Source organism: Ranitomeya imitator, chromosome 2, assembly GCF_032444005.1.
Source record: "Ranitomeya imitator isolate aRanImi1 chromosome 2, aRanImi1.pri, whole genome shotgun sequence".
Lineage (NCBI taxonomy): Eukaryota > Metazoa > Chordata > Amphibia > Anura > Dendrobatidae > Ranitomeya > Ranitomeya imitator.
The window spans coordinates 473,081,579-473,105,479 of NC_091283.1; the positions used below are offsets into that span (position 1 = coordinate 473,081,579).

At 47.1% G+C, this 23,901-nt stretch overlaps 1 pseudogene; it reads right to left on the minus strand.

Moving 5' to 3' along the window:
• Positions 1-1,147: 1,147 nt before the first annotated feature.
• LOC138668162 (U2 spliceosomal RNA) lies at positions 1,148-1,320 on the minus strand (annotated as a pseudogene).
• Between the last annotated feature and the right edge of the window lie 22,581 nt (positions 1,321-23,901).

Genomic DNA, 23,901 nt, shown 5'->3' on the forward strand with positions numbered 1-23,901 from the left:
CAGACGCGGTGATGCTAAATATGTGCACTTTTATTGTTTTTTTTATTTAGATAAAGAAATGTATTTAAGGGAAATATATATATATATATATATATATATATATATATATATATATATATATATATATATATATATATATATATTCTTTTTTAGGAATTTTTTTTTTTACATATCTATAACATTGCCCCAGGGGGGGGACATCATGTTACAAGGTCAGATCGCTGATCTGACACTTTGCACAGTACTGTGTCAGATCAGCGATCTGACAGGTAGGGCTGCAGGCTTACCAGCACTTGCTCTGAGCAGGCGCTGGTTACCCACCTCCCTGCAGGACCCGGAAGCAGCCCCGCATCCATTTTGGATCCGGGGCCTGCAGGGAGGAGGAGGTGTAGGAGACCTTAGGAGTAGCGCAATCACATCGCGTTGCTCCGAGGGTCTCAGGGAAGCACGCAGTGAGCCCCCTTCCTGCGCGATGCTTCCTTATACCGCCGGAACACTGCGATCATGTTTTATCGCAGTATTCCGGGGGTTAATGTGCCAGGAGCGGTCCGTGACCGCTCCTGGCACATAGAGCCGGATGTCAGCTGCAGCCATGAGCGCGGCCGATCGCATATGACGCACTATCCAGTCGGTGGTCATACGGGCCCACCCCACCTCGACGGGATAGTACGTCATATATCAGAAAGGGGTTAAAAGTCGGTGGACCACAAGATGGAGACAATGTTTTACAAAAGAAATCATACTGTTACAAATGTGGTATGTATGGCAGAACTACTCATGGGATACTTAAATTAAAACACTGAGTACTGATAGCAAGGGGCCTAACTTTGTAGACGGTATATTTGCTGCACTGTAACAACGGCCAAATACATGTCTACATCTTAACACACCTGTTGCAACCAGTAAAGAGAGATACATAGATAGATTGATTGATTAATAGATTACATATTGAATACAATACAATGCTTGACATACATAGGTGAAAACAATGCTCACACAAAATGTTGCAGTTGATCAAGTTAAATCAAGCAAAATGCATTTGGCATCTGAAATGTGCAACTTTGACCCTGAAAAGAATTCACATAATGGGTTAAAACACAACATGTGCTAATTTCAATTCAATCTGTTTTTGGAAATCGGATCAGAGAAGCAGTGCACTGTTCCCGGAGATACTGCAATAACGGGTCAATGCATGGAGTGGACAGAGCAAGCTCTTTTTCCAGCTCCCTGTTCTAAAAATCCATTTAATATATGGTCCCCAAATAGGGGACGTATCCGATATTAAACTGATAAGAACAGATCACTTTTCAAATAAGCTTTATTAAAATCAGACATACATCATAAATTTCAAACAAAGCAACAAAGATTTGAATAAAATGACATAAAACAAATTCAAATCTGATTTTAAAACCAGTTAAAAGTATAAAAACAGTACAATACATATGCATATAAAACTATGTTCTTTTATCTTGTTGAGGCTCATATTACAATTCTTCAGATTTAATAAAAACATTTCTGTAAGAATAATCCAAGTACAATTTTGCAATAATAGGAAAACTCACACTTGAATAAAACATGGCTTAAAACAAATCTGACTAGAAGTACAATTAAGTCTAAGTTCACATTTGCGTTGTGCGCCGCAGCGTCGTCGCCGCAACGCACAACGCAAACAAAAACGCAGCAAAACGCATGCACATGCGGCCCCATGCGGCGCCAATGTTAAAGATAGGGCCGCACGACGCATGCGTTTTTTAAAAGGTCGGCGCCGCACAAAAAATCCAACATGTTGCGTTGCCGCGCCCAGACAGGTGCGCCCTAACGCCGCATGCGGCGTAAAACACAACACAACGCATGCACATGCGGCCCCATGCGGCGCCAATGTTAAAGATAGGGCCGCACGACGCATGCGTTTTGTTGCGGCGGCGACGCTGCGGCGCAGACCGCAAATGTGAACGTACCCTTAGAACATAAATAAATACAACTTATATACATATCATTTAGATATGAAAATACATATTCCAAATTTGTAAACACCATAACTTTTTTGCTTCTTTGACTCCCATTTTTTTTACAGTCTCTCGGGTAATATGTATACATTTCACTCAGTGCCAATCCAATACAGTTGTTTACAGAAATAAATACACGCTTGAATAAAAGTATATTTTGCACCTTCCATAGAGATTCTTTAAAACAATTAATCATAAGCCATGCCACTCGTGCTTGTTTCAAGGTAGGGCAGTTAATAATTCCATACACAATCCTGCCACAGGTTAGAGTTTGCAACCCACATATCCATTTTAGCAGGGTGCCCACTATTTGACAGAGCTCCTGAGCATAGGAGCAAACCCACCGTAAATGAAACACTGACTCATCTGGCGCACACCTGTCTCTAGGACATCTAGCACTGGCTACCAAACCCCAAGTTGTTAAAAGGCCCTTGTCGGGAGGCATTGGTGGAGTACCTGCCAGCCCAGATCTTTTTGTGAATTACTAAGGGCCAGGCAGGCAACGTTATTCCATATTAGCCTGCATCTGGAGATGGAAAAATTAGACACATCCTCCATCTCTTCATGACCCTTACAAATAATTGTTAGTTTCCGCTGGTCAAGAAGAAACTTGCGGTCAACATGTATTGCTCGGGGGTTGACAAAAGAAAAGGGCTATGTGCACACATTGAGGGTTTGCCCGTTGATCTGCAGCATTTTTGATGCTGCGGATCTGCTGCAGTTTTCCATGCGTTTTACAATAGCATGTTAACCTACGGAAAACCAAATCCGCTGTGCACATGCTGTGGAAAATACAGCGCGGATTCGCAGCGTTGCTTTTTCTGCAGCATGTCAATTCTTTTTGTGGATCTGCAGTGTTTCTGCACCAATTGACTTGCATTGAGTCAGGCACATCCGCAGCAAAACCGCAGATGTTAAAAAGATCTGCGGTTTAGCTGCGGGTGAAACGCTGCAGATCGGGAGGAGGGAAGTGTGTGGGCGGAGTGTGGGTGGTGACTGTGTGCATGTATGTGTGTGTGGGCGGGGTCTGTGGGCTGTCTGTGGGTCTGCAGGGGTCTGCCGGGGCATCTGCGGGCTGTCCGGGGATGTGTGGCGCTGTCTGGGGGGGTGTGGTGCTGTCCAGGGGTGTGCGGCGCTGTCCGGGGCTTTGGGGGGTCCTTGGGGGTTGTGTGTGTATGTAGGCATCGTCTGATGAGACTACAAGTCCCATCGAGCTATGCCTGCTACAGTGACAGTGATTGACACATTAGCCAATTATGGGACAGTAGTAGTCCCATCATCCGGCTAATGTTTTGAATGTAAAAAAAAAACACATACATATATACAGTACATACAACATACAGTACATACAGTAGATACGACATACTACATATAGTACATACAACATACAGTATATACAACATACAGTATATACAACATACCACATACAGTACATACCACATACAGTACATACAGTACATACAACATACAGTACATACAACATACAAAATACAGTACATACAACATAATACATACAGTACATACAGTACATACAACATAGTGTACATACTCACCAATCACCTTGATCCCAAAGCCATTGATCACCTGTAAAAAATATTAAAATAATAAATCAACAATATACTCCCTGATCCGCAGTAATCCAAATAATACGAGTGTCCCATGATGATCTCCAGTAGAGAGCTGCCACATCAGCTGATGCGACGGATATCCAGGGGTTCCGGCGATACAATGACGGAAGGTATCCTTCCGCACTGTATCCCTCCGCCGCTGTGAGAATAGTTCATACTCTCACTTACGGCACTGCTGCGTGGGAAAATTTCCACACAGCATTGCCATAAAGTGAGAGCAATGAACTAAGGTAACCTCTTCAGTGATGCACTGCAGGAGCCATTGTATCCTGTTAGTGTGACACTGGAGGCCCTATAGAGCAGTGACATCTCCTGATGTCACTGTTCTATATGGGAGATCATCATGGGACACTCATTGTTAACCCCTTTCTGACATCGGACGGGATAGTACGTTCGTGGTCAGAACCCCCGCTTTGATGCGGGCTCCGGCGGTGAGCCCGCATCAAAGCCGGGACATGTCAGCTGTTTTGAACAGCTGACATGTGCCCGCAATAGCGACGGGTGTAATCGCGATCCACCTGCCGCTATTAACTAGTTAAATGCCGCCGTCAAACGCTGACAGCAGCATTTACCGGCGCTTCCGGCCATCGGCCCGGAAATGAGCGCATCGCCGACCCCGTCACATGATCGGGGGTCAGCGATCGGTCTGCATAGTAACCATAGAGGTATGTTTATATTTAATACAGCGCTAGATAGCTTAAGAGCTGGTAATTCAATTGCCGGCTTTTGCTATTTCCTTCTCCAACCCGACAGGATATGAGACATGGTTTACATACAGTAAACCATTTCATATCCCTTATTTTTGTACATATTCCTCACTAATAATGTTCCAAGTGTCTGTGTGCAAAATTTTGGAGCTCTAGCTGTTAAAAAATAGAGGGTTAAATCACGGAAAAAATTGGCGTGGGCTCCCGCGCAATTTTCTCCGCCAGAGTGGGAAAGCCAGTGACTGAGGGCAGATATTAATAGCGTAGAGAGGGACCATGGTTATAGGACCCCCACCCCCCCCCCCCCTTCCCTGGCTAAAAACATCTGCCCCCAGCCACCCCAGAAAAGGCACATCTGGAAGATGCACCTATTCTGGCACTTAGCCTCTCTCTTCTCACTTCCCTGTAGTGGTGGGATATGGGGTAATAAAGGGTTAATGTCACCTTGCTATTGTAAGGTGACATTAAGCCAGGTTCATAATGGAGAGGCATCAATAATACACCTATCCATTATTAATCCAATAGTAGTAAATGGTTAATAAAACACACACATTATGAAAAAAGAATTTTATTGAAATAAAGACACAGGGTGTTGTAATAGTTTATTAATAATGGATAGGTGTGTTAGGGTTGGCGGAACGCACTGAATATATATATTTATTAGTTGTAGTAGGTGCGTTCGCAACCCGGGATCCACCGTGCAGGAAAGAACCTGCTGCTAAGTATGGCAGTACAATATAGTACTATAAACAAACTCTGTTACTTCAGAGTCTGTTAGCAAGGAGAACGCTGTGCCCTGTTTAGCTCACAGAGGAACACAGCTACTTAGTAGAGCAGTTAGTGGTCATGCAGTCAAATGCAAACACGCAGCTCCTCTCCGGTGGAGCTGGAATTCTAATGGCAATACGCCAGCATTGAATCCACTCACATGAAACTCCTCGCCGGAGATGCCAGCATTCTAGGGGCTTATTTTAGCCGTGTCCCTGACTGCATATAAACACGACCACACTGGCGCTGAGCTCATACATAAATTGACATTAGCGCATGGCTGTGCGGTCATGCGAACCTTTTATAGCTGCAGCATGTACAGGATCTTCCAAGAAGGACCAATGGAAGGCTGCCACAGAACTTAATCAGGTACAGCGCCTTCCTGGAGGACCAATGGAAGTCGCTGCAGTACCTGAGCATGTGACCCTAGACTTCCACTGAGAGATTTTACCCTGGGCATGCTCAGTGTGTGCAAAGCAGGACTTAGTCCCAGAAAAGCCTGCTCGCCGCAGACCAGTGCAGGGTACAATAGCAGAGCCTGGAGAGGGAGCAGTAACCCTTTGCACAGTATCAGATCCAATGAGACGCTGGGACCGACGTCTCTGCTGAACAGGCTCCACTGCGGCCGATGCAGAATGGGAGACCGCAGCAGACACGGCTCAAAATTCTCCCTGTGCAGCAGCAGGAACTTGACTCTTAACAACGTGTATTATTGACGCCTCTCCATTATTAACCTGGCTTAATGTCACCTTACAATAGCAAGGTGACATTAACCCTTTATTACCCCATATCCCACGGCTACAGGGGAGAGGGAAGAGAGTGACTAAGTGCCAGAATAGGCGCATCTTCGCCTCCATTGGCGGATTTTTTGTGCAATACGCTGACAAACGCAGCATGCTGCGATTTTCTATGCCTGTAAAATACGGCCAAGAAATATACGGCAGATAGGAGCTGCCCCATAGAGAATCATTGGTCCGTGTGCAATGCATATTTTTTGCGCCTCTCATACGTCCGTAAAACTCGCTAGTTTGATGCCGGCCTTAGACGTGGTTGTAAGTATGGTGAAATTAAGAATATTAAAATACTTTTTATTGGCTGTGTCTTTTTTTTTTTTAATTCTTTCACTACCATAGGATTAGTAAGGCTACTTTCACACTAGCGTTGAGTGACGGCCGTCGCAATGCTTCGTTTTGGAGAAAAAACACATCCTGCAAAGTTGCCCGCAGGATGCGTTTTTTCTCTATCGACTTGCATTAGCGATGCATTGCGACGTATGACCACACGTCACATCCGTCGTGCGACGGATGCGTCGTGTTTTGGTGGACCGTCGACACAAAAAAGTTACATGTAACTTTTTTTGTGTGACGTGTCCGCCATTTCCGACCGCGAATGAGCGGCCGGAACTCCGCCCCCTCCCCCCTGACATTACAATGGGGCAGCGGGTGCATTGAAGAACTGCATCCGCTGCCCCAGTTGTGCATTTATTTAACAACGTGCATCGGTACGTCGGCCTGACGCATTGCAACGGGCCCATACCGACGCAATTGTGAAAGTAGCCTAATGGACAGTGTCACGATCCATGTTTGGATCTGTGGCAGGTCTGGTTTCCCTCTAATTTAAACCTTTTTTCCTTTCTGGTCATCAGGGGTTAAAGCAGTTTCTCCTCCCCCCGGTTGCCGCTGGTGTTATTGCATTGCTGCTGGGTCAGCTGATGTTTGTGACCACTCCCAGCATCCTTTATAAGGTCACCTGGTGCATCAGCTGACTGTTGGTTATACAGGTTCTTTCAGGAAACCAACCTTGCAGTAGCAGCTCCCTGGTGTCAGCCAAGTCTGGTGTTTGGAGCTTTGTTGCTGTACTATCCGTGTTGTGGAATCAGCATCAGCGTGCACAAGCTAAGTTCTGAGTTTTGTTACTTTGTTCACCTTTTGGTTTCATGTTCCCCTCTCTCTCTCATATTGTTTAATCCTGTTTATTTGCTTTGTGGTGCTGTTTACACTGTTCACCTCCTAGGGTGGGGGTTGGGGGTTTAGCTCCGGGTTTAATAGGAGACAGGGACATGTCGGTGACTTGGGCCTCCCTACCTTCAAGGGTACCCCCAAGTTAAGGAAAGGCAGGTCTCGCCTTAGCCTGAGGGGCAGTTCAGGGGCCTGGAGTCCTCATCTCCTCCTGTTTTCCTACTACTGCCCCGTGACATTATAACCAACCATTCCGTGTGTGGGGTGTTTTTTTTTTCCTGGTGAGCCATGGCTCATATGCAGGCCTCTGCCCAATTGTACAGACCCTCACCGAGGAGTGTAAGGTGGTGTGGTGGTGCAGCAGCAATTGTTGGGGTTTTGGGCCTCGGCTCAGGTACAGGCTCAACCAGAACCCAAGATATCTATCCCAGACAGGTTCTTTGGAGGGAGATAAATTTTAGGTTTTTAAGGAAGCTTGTGTTAGGGCTAGCGGAACGCACCAAATAATAAGATAGATTAAGGTGCGTTCGCAGCCCGGGGTCCACCGTGCAGAGATGGAACCTGCTGCCAAGTAATGACGGACTATATGGCGGTGGAAGCGAACCCTGTTAAGCCACAGGACCACAATACCGCACTAAAGAGTGCAAGCAAGGAGTCAGCGAACTCAGTCCCAAGACTGAGGGTAGAAGTCCGTTCTGACTACTTGCGCACAACACCGCAACTGGGTGTAATAACAAATAGTTAGAGAGCACAAAAGTGCGAACTGTGCCATGCTGGCAGACACCCGGACGTGGGTAGGAAGCGCACTACTGGCGCGTGGCGCCGCACTGGCGGTCACAGCAATGGACGCTGATTCATTTTGTAAGACGTAGTGAGGTTAGTCAGGCGCTAGATAGCAGCCGTACACCTTACGCGAACAGTCATACAATAGGGTAGGGGTATCCAAGGATGACTTGCACTCACAACAAACACACGTATGCAATTGTACACTAGCGCATGGCCGTGCGGTCATGCGCAACTTATATAGCTGCAGCACGTTCAGGACCTTCCAATAAAGGACCAATGGGAACCGCTGCAGCATCTGAGCATGTGACCCTCGATCTCCAACGGGAGATCTCACCCTCGGCATGCTCAGAAGGGAAAAAGCAGGACTTAGTCCCAAAAGCGTCTGCTCGCCGCTGCTCAGCACTGGCTTCAATGGCAGAAGCAGGAAAAGCATCACTAATCCTATGCACAGAGTGAGACTGAGCAAGACGCTGGGAACGACGTCTCCGCTGAGCAGACTCTACAGCGGCTGGAGAAGAATGGGAGACCGCAGCAGAGGTGGTTCGAGATTCCCCCTGTGCAGAGGCGGGAACTTGACACGTAACAGCCTGCAAGTTGTACTTCAGGCTCCGCCCTCGTTCATCAGGGAGTGAGGAGCAATGGGTGGGAATCATCGTTTCCCTTCTTAAGGGTGATCCCCCCAATCCTTTTTACGGCTCTGGGCTGGTGTATGGTGATCCAGATGGTGTCTCCCTGGCGGAATCCCGACTCTGTAGGATCAAGCAGGTGGGCTGACTGAGGAGTACTGTTCAGGAGGTGGGCCACAGACACACAGTGGAATGACCCTGCCCTTAGGAGCCATTTTGTGCAAGGTCTGTCCCCTAGGCTGTAAGATACTGTAGTGCAGTATGCAGCCCCCAGGTTGTTGGAGGCCACCATGTCCCTTGCCATCCAGGTGGATAGACGCTTGAGGGAGAGGCATATACCAAATGTGCCCCCTATAGTCCTTGCTAGGGAGGAGGACACACCTTGGCAGGCGGACGAACCCATGCAGGTGGGAGGAGTTGGTTCCCAAACTGGGTTGCCTGTGGTTCGCCGTGGTGTGGGGTTATGTTTCTACTATGGGCAGACCGGTCATTTTATCAATGTCTGCCCAGCACGTACCAAAGTACCTGCACCATCTAAAGAGCCGCATCCCCCTGGTCGTGTGGAGTGAGGCGATCAGGGTGTGTTTACTTCATTTTTGTCTCAGTGTACCTTACCTGCTGAGGTGATTATTGGTGAGGTAACTGAGAATATTCCGGTGCTTGTGGACAGTGGAGCAAGAGACAATTTGGTGGATGCTCATTTTGTCCAGACCCATTGCCTGATGAGTAGGACGCTAGCGAGACCCTTAAGCGTCCAGGCCATTGACTCTGCTCCGCTCAGCCAGGTGAGCATTACACAAGTCGTAGACAATATACATTTGCGTATAGGGGCTTGTCATGAAGATTCTTTATCATGCTACGTCTTGGAGGGCATACCAACTCCCATGGTTTTAGGACTCCCTTGATTGAAAAGAGAACTCGGTCATAGACTGGCGGTCCAGGGTAGTCAGCTGTGGTCAGTCATGTAAGGACTGCTGCCTGGGAGCTACGATCTCTGCCGTTCTTCTAAAACCTATCCCTTTCCCTTCAGTGGGGGCAGCAGAGGTGCTGCCAGGGAATAGGGGCAAGACTTTCCCTCACTACAGGTTAACCCAGTAGGTCAGGGACCTCTTAGGAGTTGGGGTCAGGGGAGGGTGGTGGTTCCCTCGGAGCATTGTGGGTGTGTGAGTGCGGTGACACAGGGAGACACCTCTGTTGTCAATTCCTCAAAGAATTCACCATCCTGTGGCAAACGTTTGCATGGAAATAAACGTTTAGGTTGGAACCTGTGTGTGAATGAGTACGTATGGGTGTCCACTAAAAACATCAGGTGGAAGTGTGCCACTGGGACCTGGAGTTCCAGGGTGATTGGCCTTCTCAGCCCGGGGACTCTTCAGTTGGAGTTACCCCAAGTTATGCATGTACACAACTCATTCCCCAGGTCGTTGCTCTGGAGATTTGTGGTGCCTCCGGAGCCTACGTTGTTGACATTTTCATCAGGCTGCGTTTGCCATAAACCTGAGTCAGGTGACTGCCGAGGTGAACTCTGGTGGATCAAGGTAGGTTATCTGGTGAGGTCCGGTGTTGAGTGTCCAGAGGCCACTCATTGACAGGGGGATACTGTCACAATCCATGTTTGGATCTGTGGCAGATCTGGTTTCCCTCTGACTTAAACCTTTTTTCCTTTCTGGTCATCGGGGGTTAATGCAGTTTCCCTCCCCCAGTGGCCGCTGGTGGTGTTGCGTTGCATTGCTGCTGTGTCAGCTGATGTTTGTGACCACTCCCACCATCCTTTATAAGGTCACCTGGTGCATCAGCTGACTATTGGCTATACAGGTCCTTTCAGGAGACCAATCTCGCAGTAGCAGCTCCCTGGTGTCAGCCAAGTCTGGTGTTAGTACAGCAACAGAGCTCCAATCTGTGTTGTGGAGTCAGCAGCGGCATGCACAAGCTAAGTTCTGAGTTTTGTTTCTTTTGTAGTTTGTGCATTCACCTCTTGGTATCCTGTTCCCCTCACTCTCATATTGTTTAATCCTGATTATTTGCTTTGTGGTGCTGTTTACACTGTTCACATCTTTGGGGTTGGGGGTTTAGCTCGGGGTTTAACAGGAGACAGGGACAGGTCGGTGACTTGGGCCTCTCTACCTTCAAGGGTACCCCCAAGTTAAGGAAAGACAGGGCTCCTTCTAGCCTGAGGGGCAATTCAGGGGTCCAGATTCCTCATCTCCTGTTTTCCTATTACTGCCCCGTGACGGGTGTCTTATTGATGCCTCTCCATTACTAACCAGGCTTAATGTCACCTTAAAATACAAAGGTGACATTAACCCCTTATTACCCCATATCCCACCACTACAGGGCAGTGGGAAGAGAGGCTAAGTGCTGGAATTGGCGCATCTTACAGATGTGCCATTTCTGGGGCAGCTGGGGGGCTGGTATTTGTAGCCGGGGGGGGGGTCAATATCCATGACCCTTCTCTAGGCTATGAATATCAGCCCACAGCTGTCTGCATAGCCTTTCTGACTATAAAATATAGGGGGACCCCATGTAATTTTTTTTTGTGGGTCCTCCTGTTTTAATAGCCGGTAAAAGCTATGCAGACAGCTGCGGGCGATATTCAGAGCCTGGGAAGGGGCCATGGGTATTACCCCCTTCCCAGGCTACAAATATTGGCCCCCAGCCATCGGCTTTCCCCCTCTGGTGCAGAAAATTGCACGGGAGCACACATGTTCATTAATAAACATCGGCCTTCCTATTATATATCTATAGATATAACTATATCTATCCATTGAACGCTGTCACTTGCGCTAGCAGCAGCCCATTAGTGTATGTGCTGAACGGGCTGCTGCTAGCGCAGTGTGATCTTAGCCTAAGGCCAAATACTTAACCCCAGACTGAAAATTTGTTCCCCCACTTAGGGTTAGTTCAGACGCAGGGTTTTTGAAGCGTTTATCAACTTTTTCTGGATTTTTATGGATAGATATATGGATAGATATATCTATAGATCTACTAGTGATGGGCGAGCACTAAAATGCTCGGGTCCTTTAGGTCTGACAATGATGGAAACACTGCTCAAATGACACAGGGACATCATAGGGATTGCCCCTGGAAGCATTTCTGACTCCTAGTTCACAACTTTAATCATTTTTTTCCGAGATTCATGCCAAATTTCCCTGTGCCACAAAAAACACATGAAAACGAAACCGAAATGGGTTTTGCTTGGAAATATGTCAAGGCACATCCTTTGCAGGTTAATGACTTGCCTCTAAGGCTTGGTTCACATTGCGTCAAGGCAGTCCGTTAGACGGACTACGTTACACCGCAGCATAAACGCGGTGTAACTTAGTCCGTTACGGCCGCCATTGACTGTAATGTCAGACGCATCGCTAGCACACACCCACAATGGGTGTGCGCTAGTGATGTGCCGTCATTGAATGATGGACCCGGAGACGCCGGCTGCAGCGTTTCCGGGTCCGTCACTGCTAGCGCAGATAGAGCTAGCAGCTGCTCTATCTGCGCTAGCGCCATTGAACGCTGTCACTTGCGCTAGCAGCAGCCCATTAGTGTATGTGCTGAACGGGCTGCTGCTAGCGCAGTGTGATCTTAGCCTAAGGCCAAATACTTAACCCCAGACTGAAAATTTGTTCCCCCACTTAGGGTTAGTTCAGACGCAGGGTTTTTGAAGCGTTTATCAACTTTAACATTGCTTTCCAGGACGTCCTTCCTCACAGCACCCTGGAGGACGTCCTTCTCCTCCTTGCTGGGACAGGAAACACACGAGAGTTTAAATATCCGGTACCACCCACCAATCCTCAGTGTTTTTCCTGTCCTTGCATGGAGGGACACACGTAGAGGAGCAGTGCATGCTTACCGAGCTCAGGGGGATCGGGCGGTCATCCAATCCTTCCACCTGTCAAGCGGCTCAGGGTCGAAACTCCCCAGTGGGGTGTCCCTCTACCCCAGAGGCCCGGAGTGAGACGATGCTCCGGGATTGAACCGCTCCTCCCGGTGGGGGGGCTCTCTGTTCGAGACCAGCCTCCATTCTGCAGAGCGCGCAGTCCTGGAGACGCTACAGCCAGCCAGCACTTCCGGGTCTAAGGTAGCCGCGTCACTTCCGGTTTCACCTGAGCCGGCGAGACGTCCCTTCCGGTGGCGTTCTTTTGAGCGGGAGAGGCAGACGCTCCACTAAGGAGTATGCCGAACAGAGCGGTCGCTACTACATTAGCTGATGGTCGCGCTCCGCCTCCTCCCCTGCTGCTCCCGTCGTCCTGCTATGCAGGTGCCTCAGGGACCCCCTCCCGGCCTTCCCACGCCCCCACGAGGGCAAAGCAGGCCTGGGATCCCTCGCCGGGCTCCTCCATGAGCTGCTCGGCGTTCTCCCCCTCCATTGCCGGCTCGGCGTTCCGGATGTGACGTCGGCGGTCTCGCGCGTCACTTCCGGTCCTTCGTTCTCCTGGAGGCCGCTTCTTCCGGGTTCGCCGGCCGGCGTGTCGGACTGATGGCGTCCCCTCACATGGATCCCGGAGGGGGAGGGGGAACTGTTGATTGCTGGAGGCAGGTGCGGACAGCGTTCTTAAACCCTGCTGAACCACCACTGAGGTAAGACTATTTTTCCCAGTATGGATGGTTCCTTGTGCCCTGCATCTGCGGAGCCCAGCGCTACCCCTGCTACAGTAAGTGTTTTGCAGGGATAGGATCCGGGAGGTAGTACCTATAGGGGGTTTAATGTCCTCACTCCCCTCTCCCTTGTCATTTCAGGGAGAGAAGTCTGCCCCTAAAGCCGCTATTAAAAAGAAGTGCCCAGTCTGTTCTACTAAATTCCCTCTTAACTGGGACAAAAGACTCTGCCAGCCATGTACTGACAAGATAGTAAAAGCTGAGCAACCATCTCTGCTGGATGAAATTCGCTCCTTAGTAAAACAGGAGGTGCAATCTTCGTTAGCAGCTTTTACTACTCCTCCACCTCCGCCACCACATTCCCCAGCTAAAAAGAGAAAAATTCAGGTGGTCGAATCGGACTCTGATTCAGACCTCTCCCATACTTCATCTGTGGGCTGGGAAGATCCTGTATCACCTAAAGCTGAGGTCAGGAAATACCTCTTTTCCTCAGATTATATTGAGGATTTAGTATCTGCTGTCCGTAATACTATGGGCCTAGAAGAGGAATATGAACCACAGTCCGTACAGGATCAGATGTTTGGTGGGCTCAGATCGGAGAAGAGAGTGGGGTTCCCGGTGCACGCTAACATCGTTAGTATGATTAATCAGGAATGGGAACAGCCTGAGAAACGCCTCACTACCCCTGCAGAAATGAAGCATAGATTTCCTCTAGAGGGTGAAGTAATCAAATTGGACATTCCAAAGGTTGATGTGCAGGTGGCTAGAGTCGCCAAAAGAACAGCACTCCCTTTTGAGGATTCTTCACAATTAAAGGATCCTATGGACAGAAAGATTGAAAGTCTCCTAAAGAAATCTTGGGAAACTTCTACGTCTATCCTTAAGGCCAATGTCGCTTCCACTTGTGTTGCCAGGGCCCTCTCCTGCTGGTTGGAGAAATTAGAGTCTCATATATCTCAGGGTACCCCGAGAGGTGAGTTATTAGATTCACTTCCCATCCTGCATAGAGCCTCTGGGTTTCTGGCTGACGCTTCTCTAGAATCTGTTAGAGTGGCTGCCAGATCTCTCGTACTCTCCAACTCTGCTAGAAGAGCCCTCTGGCTTAAAATATGGAGCGGTGATATCACCTCAAAGGCCAAGTTGTGTGCTATACCCTTTAACCCCTCTGTGACCTTAGACGTACTATCCCGTCGAGGTGCCCTGGGCTTATCTGACCCTGGACGGGATAGTACGTCATAGCCGATCGGCCGCGCTCACGGGGGGAGCGCGGCCGATCGCGGCCGGGTGTCAGCTGCTTATCGCAGCTGACATCCGGCACTATGTGCAAGGAGCGGTCACGGACCGCCCCCGGCACATTAACCCCTGGCACACCGCGATCAAAGATGATCGCGATGTGCCGGCGGTGCAGGGAAGCACCGCGCAGGGAGGGGGCTCCCTGCGGGCTTCCCTGAGACCCCCGGAGCAACGCGATGTGATCGCGTTGCTGCGAGGGTCTCACCTCCCTCCCTGCTCCCTCCAGCCCCGGATCCAAGATGGCCACGGATCCGGGTCCTGCAGGGAGGGAGGTGGCTTCACAGAGCCTGCTCAGAGCAGGCACTGTGAAGCCTGCAGCGCTGCATGTCAGATCAGTGATCTGACAGAGTGCTGTGCAAACTGTCAGATCACTGATCTGTGATGTCCCCCCCTGGGACAAAGTAAAAAAGTAAAAAAAAAATTTTCCAAATGTGTAAAAAAAAAAAAATAAAAAAAAATATTCCAAAATAATGAAAAAAAAAAAATATATATTATTCCCATAAATACAATTCTTCATCTAAATAAAAAAAAAAAAACCAATAAAAGTACACATATTTAGTATCGCCGCGTCCGTAACGACCCGACCTATAAAACTGTCCCACTAGTTAACCCCTTCAGTAAACACCGTAAGAAAAAAAAAAAAAAAAAACGAGGCAAAAAACAACGCTTTATTATCATACCGCCGAACAAAAAGTGGAATAACACGCGATCAAAAAGACAGATATAAATACCCATGGTACCGCTGAAAGCGTCATATTGTCCTGCAAAAAAAGAGCCGCCATACAGCATCATCAGCAAAAAAATAAAAGTTATAGTCCTGAGAATAAAGCGATGCAAAAATAATTATTTTTTCTGTAAAATAGTTTTTATCGTATAAAAGCGCCAAACCATAAAAAAATGATATAAATGAGGTATCGCTGTAATCGCACTGACCCGAAGAATAAAACTGATTTATCAATTTTACCAAACGCGGAACGGTATAAACGCCTCCCCCAATAGAAATTCATGAATAGCTGGCTTTTGGTCATTCTTCCTCACAAAAATCGGAATAAAAAGCGATCAAAAAATGTCACGTGCCCAAAAATGTTTTCAATAAAAACGTCAACTTGTCCCGCAAAAAACAAGACCTCACATGACTCTGTGGACCAAAATATGGAAAAATTATAGCTCTCAAAATGTGGTATTGCAAAAAATATTTTTTGCAATAAAAAGGGTCTTTCAGTGTGTGACGGCTGCCAATCATAAAAATCCGCTAAAAAACTCGCTATAAAAGTAAATCAAACCCCCCTTCATCACCCCCTTAGTTAGGGAAAAATAAAAAAAAAATGTATTTATTTCTATTTTCCCGCTAGGGCTAGGGTTAGGGCTAGGGCTAGGGTTAGGGCTAGGGTTAGGGCTAGGGTTAGGGCTAGGGCTAGGGTTAGGGTTAGGGCTAGGGTTAGGGTTGGGGCTACAGTTAGGGTTGGGGCTAAAGTTAGGGTTAGGGTTTAGATTACATTTACAGTTGGGAATAGGGTTGGGATTAGGGTTAGGGGTGTGTCAGGGTTAGAGGTGTGGTTAGGGTTACCGTTGGAATTAGGGTTAGGGGTGTGTTTAGATTAGGGTTTCAGTTATAATTGGGGGGTTTCCACTGTTTCGGCACATCAGGGGCTCTCCAAACACGACATGGCGTCCGATCTCAATTCCAGCCAATTCTGCGTTGAAAAAGTAAAACAGTGCTCCTTCCCTTCCGAGCTCTCCTGTGTGCCCAAACAGGAGTTTACCCCAACATATGGGGTATCAGCGTACTCAGGACAAATTGGACAACAACTTTTGTGGACCAATTTCTCCTGTTACCCTTGGTAAAATACAAAACTGGGGGCTAAAAAATAATTTTTGTGGGAAAACAAAAAGATTTTTTATTTTCACGGCTCTGCGTTATAAACTGTAGTGAAACACTTGGGGGTTCAAAGTTCTCACAACACATCTAGATAAGTTCATTGAGGGGTCTAGTTTCCAATATGGGGTCACTTGTGGGGGGTTTCTACTGTTTAGGTACATTAGGGGCTCTATAAACGCAATATGACGCCTGCAGACCAATCCATCTAAGTCTGCATTCCAAATGATGCTCCTTCCCTTCCGAGCCCTCCCATGCGCCCAAACGGTGGTTCCCCCCCACATATCGGGTATCAGCGTACTCAGGACAAATTGGACAACAACATTTAGGGTCCAATTTCTCCTGCTAACCTTGGAAAAATACAAAACTGGGGGCTAAAATATAATTTTTGTGGAAAAAAAAATATTTTTTATTTGCATGGCTCTGCGTTATAAACTGTAGTGAAATACTTGGGGGTTCAAAGCTCTCACAACACATCAAGATGAGTTCCTTAGGGGGTCTACTTTCCAAAATGGTGTCACTTGTGGGGGGTTTCTACTGTTTAGGTACATTAGGGGCTCTGCAAACGCAATGTGACGCCTGCAGACCATTCCATCTAAGTCTCCATTCCAAATGGCGCTCCTTCCCTTCCGATCCCTCCCATGCGCCCAAACGGTGGTTCCCCCCCACATATGGGGTATCAGCGTACTCAGGACAAATTGGACAACAACTTTTGAGGTCCAATTTCTTCTCTTACCCTTGGAAAAATAAAAAATTGGGGGCAAAAATATAATTTTTGTGAAAAAATATGATTTTTTATTTTTACGGTTCTGCATTATAAACTTCTGTGAAGCACTTGGTGGGTCAAAGTGCTCACCACACATCCAGATAAGTTCCTTAGGGGGTCTACTTTCCAAAATGGTGTCACTTGTGGGGGGTTTCAATGTTTAGGCACATCAGTGGCTCTCCAAACGCAACATGGCGTCCCATCTCAATTCCTGTCAATTTTGCATTGAAAAGTCAAATAGCGCTCCTTCCCTTCCGAGCTCTACCATGCGCCCAAACAGTGGTTTACTGCCACATATGGGGTATCAGCGTACTCAGGACAAATTGGACAACAACTTTCTGGGTCCAATTTCTCCTGTTACCCTTGGTAAAATAAAACAAATTGGAGCTGAAGTAAATTTTTTGTGTAAAAAAGTTAAATGTTCATTTTTATTTAAACATTCCAAAAATTCCTATTAAACACCTGAAGGGTTAATAAACTTCTTGAATGTGGTTTTGAGCACCTTGAGGGGTGCAGTTTTTAGAATGGTGTCACACTTGGGCATTTTCTATCATATAGACCCCTCAAAATGACTTCAAATGAGACGTGGTCCCTAAAAAAAAATGGTGTTGTAAAAATGAGAAATTGCTGGTCAACTTTTAACCCTTATAACTCCCTAACAAAAAAAAAAATTGGTTCCAAAATTATGCTGATGTAAAGGAGACATGTGGGAAATGTTACTTATTAAGTATTTTGTGTGACATATCTCTGTGATTTAATTGCATAAAAATTCAAAGTTTGAAAATTGCGAAATTTTCAAAATTTTCGCCAAATTTCCGTTTTTTTCACAAATAAACGCAGGTACTATCAAAGAAATTTTACCACTATCATGAAGTACAATATGTCACGAGAAAACAATGTCAGAACCACCAGGATCCGTTGAAGCGTTTCGGAGTTATAACCTCATAAAGGGACAGTGGTCAGAATTGTAAAAATTGGCCTGGTCATTAACGTGCAAACCACCCTTGGGGGTAAAGGGGTTAAGGGAGATTATGTTTTCGGTCCGGCTTTAGACGATATTCTTGACAAGGCTACTGACAAGAAAAAGGCACTCCCGGAGCAAAAACAACCGAGAAAACGTTTTTTTCGTGCCCCACAGTCTCAGCCCCCTCAAAGAGGGAAAGGCAAAACCGGCAGGTGGAGTTACGCAAAAGGTAGAGGGAAAAATATTTTTGTCCCCCAGCAGCAGCAGCAACAGTCCCAACAGGACAAGCAATGACTCCGACCCGGTAGGGGGGAGACTCTCGAAATATGTGGGTCAGTGGGAAAATATCACCAGTTCCCACTGGGTCCTCAATGTCATCAAGGAGGGCCTATTAATAGAGTTAATTTCTTCCCCCCCCTCAGGGTCTAAAAATTACTACCCTGCCGACTTCAAGAGATCACAGTTTATTGACGTTAGGTCTCAGGGATCTTATGAAATCAAATGTGATCTCCCCAGTTCCACTTTTGGAACAGGGAAAAGGACATTATTCCCGGCTGTTCTTACATCCCCTGAGGGTTTGGGTACTAAGAATTATTATAAACCTAAAAGGTCTAAACCAACATGTGAAATATCGCAAGTTCAAGATGGAGTCTGTAAGATCTGCAATTCCTCTGATAGGACATCACTCCTTTATGGCAACCATCGACCTAAAGGATGCATATTTTCACATCCCTATCCACCCGAGACACAGAAAATACCTCAGGTTTGCGATACAGGGGAGTCATCGTGTGGAGCACTATCAGTTTGGAGTCCTTCCCTTCGGCATTTCCTCAGCACCAAGAGTATTCTCCAAAATCATGGCAGAAGCAGTGTCATTTATCCGGAGTCAAGGTGTCTGCATAGTGCCCTACCTGGACGATCTCCTGATAGTAGCCCCCACCGAGATGACCCTGATGTCCCATGTGTCAACCACTTTGGAGATATTGAAGTCTCTGGGTTGGATTCCAAATATGAAGAAATCACAGCTTCAACCCTCAAACCCACATTCTAGACAGATGGGATGGTCGTCCTGGCACTCTAATAAAAAGGATTCACACACCCGGTCGAGTGAAAGCATCCTTAACATGGTGGATGAATTCCACAAACCTCCTGAAAGGTGTAAGTTGGATTCAGCTTCCGCTAGTCACAATCAAGACAGATGCCAGCAGGAGGGGCTGGGGAGCCATAATAAATCATGTTCCTTACCAAGGTCTTTGGAACCAGTCAATCAGCAACAAATCGTCAAATTTCAGAGAACTCAAAGCTGTGGAAGAGGCCCTGTTGGCAGCAAGCCGTCAGATTTCTGGTCAACATGTCCAGATCTATTCAGACAATATGACCACGGTGGCTCATATCAAGCACCAGGGCAGTACAAAAATCCTCAGTCTGAAAAAGATCTCCGCTCGAATTTTTTATTGGGCCGAAAAACACTTGCTGTCCCTGACGGCAATTCACCTAAAAGGGACTGCAAATATTCAAGCAGATTACCTGAGTCGCCAGGACATTCATCCTGGCGAATGGAGCCTGGATCTTCAGACGTTCAATATGCTAGTTCAAAAGTGGGGTCTTCCAGAGGTCGACCTCTTTGCCTCTTACCAGAACGCAAAAGCCAAAACCTTCTTTTCCTTGAACCCAAGAGGCAATCCCAGAGGTCTGGATGCCCTAGTCCAAGATTGGCACTTCCAGCTTGCCTACGCATTTCCGCCAATCCCAATCCTGGCAAAGGTTCTAAGGAAGATACGATCAGAAGGGACTCCGACTATCTTGATAGCTCCTTTTTGGCCCAAGAGAAGTTGGTTCAACTTGGTCATCCAACTACAAGTGGATGGACCGGTAATATTACCTCAAAAGAACAATCTCCTCTCTCAGGGTCCTATTCTCCACGCAGACCCTCAGAAATGGAACTTAGCAGCGTGGTTACTGAAGCCCACGTGTTGAAAGCAAAAGGTCTATCGGACCCCGTCATAGCTACTCTCCAAAAGTCGAGAAAGCCAGTAACCAACGCCATATACAACAAAATATGGAAAAAGTTTTCGTCTTTTTGTTTACCTAACCTTCCAGACCCTTTCAAGCCTAATATACCTAACATCTTAGATTTTTTACAAAAAGGCTTAGAAATGGGTCTTAGGCCCAGTACTCTCAAAGTCCAGGTCTCGGCACTTAGCTCCTTTTTTGATCAAGATCTAGCAGGTCATCGCTGGATCAAAAGATTCTTAACATCAGCAACTAGGATGAATCCTAGAAAACAGATAATAGTTCCCCCATGGGATCTTAATGTGGTGCTTCAAGGTCTTACAGGCCCGCCCTTTGAACCTTTGTCCTCCTGCTCTCTTCAAAATCTTGCCTATAAAACTGTGTTTTTGGTAGCCATAACTTCGGCTAGAAGAGTGGGTGAACTACAAGCCTTATCTATAAGAGAGCCGTATCTTCTAGTAAGAGATGACTCAATAGTACTTCGTCTAGATCCTTCTTTTCTTCCGAAGGTAGTCTCTGATTTTCATCGTTCCCAAGAGATTGTTCTACCAACCTTTTGCCATAATCCTGCAAATTCGGAAGAAAGAAGATTCAACACTCTGGACGTCCGACGTATTGTGCTGCAATACTTAGATCAGACCCGTGCTTTCAGAATCGATCATAACCTCTTTGTCCATCCCTCTGGGCAAAATAAGGGTAAAAGGTAGCTAAAAGTACCATTGCTACATGGCTCAAAACAAAATACCTCCAGTAGGGATCAAGGCCCATTCAACAAGATCTACGTCAGTCTCCTGGGCAGAAAGAGCAGGTGCATCCCCAGAGCAGATCTGCAGGGCAGCAACGTGGTCTTCACTTCATACTTTCTCTAAACATTACAGATTAGATGTATTGTCCAATAAGGACTTAGTCTTCGGCCGTAAAGTTCTGCAGGCCGTTGTCCCTCCCTAGTGCCAAATTAGTTGGTATTCCTCCATATGCCGTCGTGGAAGGTGACTAGAGAAAATAGAATTATTCTTACCGTTAATTCGGTTTCTAGGAACCTTCCACGACGGCACTAATTTCCCACCCGATACATATTCCTGGACTAGTTCTGGGATTCAGAAGGTAAACCGGTGCTATGGTTTCAGTTGTAAGTCACTGGCAGGTGGGAGGTCCTTTTAAACCTCTCTGTGTTTCCTGTTCCCCATTAGGGCAAAGAGACAACCTCCATATGCCGTCGTGGAAGGTTCCTAGAAACCGAATTAACGGTAAGAATAATTCTATTTTTACGCTGATAACCAGGGTAAACATCGGGTTACTAAGCGCGGTCCTGCGCTTAGTAACCCGATGTTTACCCTGGTTACAAGCGAACGCATCGCTAGATCGGTGTCACACACACCGATCTAGCGATGACAGCGGGAGATCCAGCGACGAAAGTAAGTTCCAAACGATCTGCTACGACGTACGATTCTCAGCAGGATCCCTGATCGCTGCTGCGTGTCAGACACAGCGATATCGTATGGATATCGCTGGAACGTCACGAATCGTACCGTCGTAGCGACAAAAGTGCCACTGTGTGACGGTACCCTTAAACTCAGAATCTACCTCGTACCTTCTAGCCTATTATTCCTTATCTTATGTTTAGGATAAGGGAATCCCCGCTGCTCCCCCAGCCACGGTTAAAAAATCTGGGAAGGTCACAACAAAGAGCGTCAGATGTCCTGTATGCCATACTAAGCTCCCAGACTCCCACGGCAAGACCCTCTGTGCATCCTGCACCTCTAAGGTCATGAAAGATGAGCAGACATCCCTGCTTTCTGAGATGAGATCCCTAATACGGGAAGAGGTGCAGGCTTCTATATCCAGCCTTTCGCAGTCTCGGCCTGCCAGTCCCATAGCTGGTCGCAAGCGTCCCAAGCGGGAGGAAACCCAGGGGGAGCCTGAGTATTCTTCTGATGAAGATTCCGGGCTCAGGGATTCACTATCAGAAGAGGAGGGAGAAATTCCTGTGGAGAACCAGGACCGAGCCAGGAAGTATCTCTTCCAGTCTGAAGAGACAGATGAACTTGTCCAGGCTGTTAGGAATACGATGCAGATTGAAGATACTTCAAAACCACAGTCCAGACAGGACTTGATGTTTAGGGGACTTGTGGCACGAAACCTGACCGTGTTTCCCAAAAGTGATCATATTAAAGCTATGGCCCTAGAGGAATGGAAGGAGGCTCCACGCCGATTGGTGCTATCTCGTGACTTTAAAAGTCACTTACCATTTGACTCTGAGGAAGACAAGTTATGGGAAGAGGTCCCTAAAATTGACGTTCCCGTTGCAAAAGTCACTAAAAAGACTGCTATACCCTTTGAAGACTCCTCTAGTCTTCGTGACCCTATGGATAGGAAGGCCGACATCCTCGTTAAGAGGGCTTGGGAAGCCTCTGCAGCCCTGATTGGAACAAACATTGCAGCCACTTTGGCCAGATCTATGTACTTATGGATGGGGCAGTTGGAAGAGCAGTTATCCAATAAGACCCCTAGATCAGATATTCTACATTCCCTTCCTATAATGAAGTCAGCAATGGCTTTCTTGTCGGATATGACCGCTGAATCAGTCAGATTTTCAGCCCGTAACAGTTCACTATCTAACGCAGCTAGGAGAGCTGTGTGGCTGAGGTCATGGTCAGGTGACAACGCCTCTAAATCCAAACTCTGCTCTATTCCGTTTTCGGGACAGAGGGTGTTTGGACCTGCTTTGGACTCTATCCTTGACTCAGCTTGTGATAAAAAGAAGGGATTTCCTGAGGCCAGGCCTAAACGTTCCCAGTCCTTTCGGAGAGGTTTCTTCTCTAGAAAGCAGTTCGATCCTAAAGGTCAGGGTCGGTCCAGCAGAGGATCCTACAGAGGCTCCCGTGGACAGAGTAACAGGAACAGAGGTTCTTTCTTTAGCCCATCCTACAAAAATAGGTCACTATGACGCCACTGACATCGGGGGAAGGCTTCGGAGGTTCGCAGGAAACTGGGCTCAGATTACTCAGTCAGTGGGTTCTCAGTACTGTCTCCGAGGGATACAGCATAGAACTCTACGCTCCTCCCCCAGAAAGGTACATTGCACCTACTATAGTCACAGCAGATTCAGCCATACTAAAAGACTTAAGGTACCATCACATTTAGCGACGCTCCAGCGATATAGACAACGATCCGACCTAAACTAGATCGCTGGAGCGTCGCTGTTAGGTCACTGTAGAGATGTCAAACACAGCAACTCCAGAACGATGCAGGAGCGATCCAGTGACGTAACGGCGACTCACTTATCGTTCTCGCTGGTTGTTAGCTCTGTGAAAAAACATTGCAGGCATCGTTGCTTTTGCTGTCAAACATGACGAATCACGCCGACCTGACGACCAAATAAAGTTCTGGACTTTCAGCGACGACCAGCGATTGCACAGCGGGATCCAGATCGCTGCTGCGTGTCAAACACAACGAGATCGCTATCCAGGACATTGCAACGTCACGGATCGTTGTCGTTCTTGTTGTAAAGTTGCTCAGTGTGAAGGTACCCTTATAGGCTTCTTTAGCTCCTTCGGCTTTTTCCGTCCTCTTTCGGTTCACCACGGCCGCCTGCGCATGCGCACTTCACGATCTCTCCCGGTCACCTGGAAGTACTCGTACACAGGGGTTACCTAGTACGTATAAAAGGAAACATGTGCGGCCTAGGAGCGCCACGCCACAGACTTTGGTCACCCAGACTTTCTCCCTATGTGAGGTATTGTATCCATCCATTTGGGACTTTTTCTTTGGTGCATTTTACACTTTGCTCTGAGGATGGCTATCATGCTTATTTTCCTGCGGCCGGTAAACAATCCACACTTTTTTTTTTTTTTTATATATATGTATGGGGTGTAACCACTACCTATATATATTACATTACCTTTATGTTTGATCTG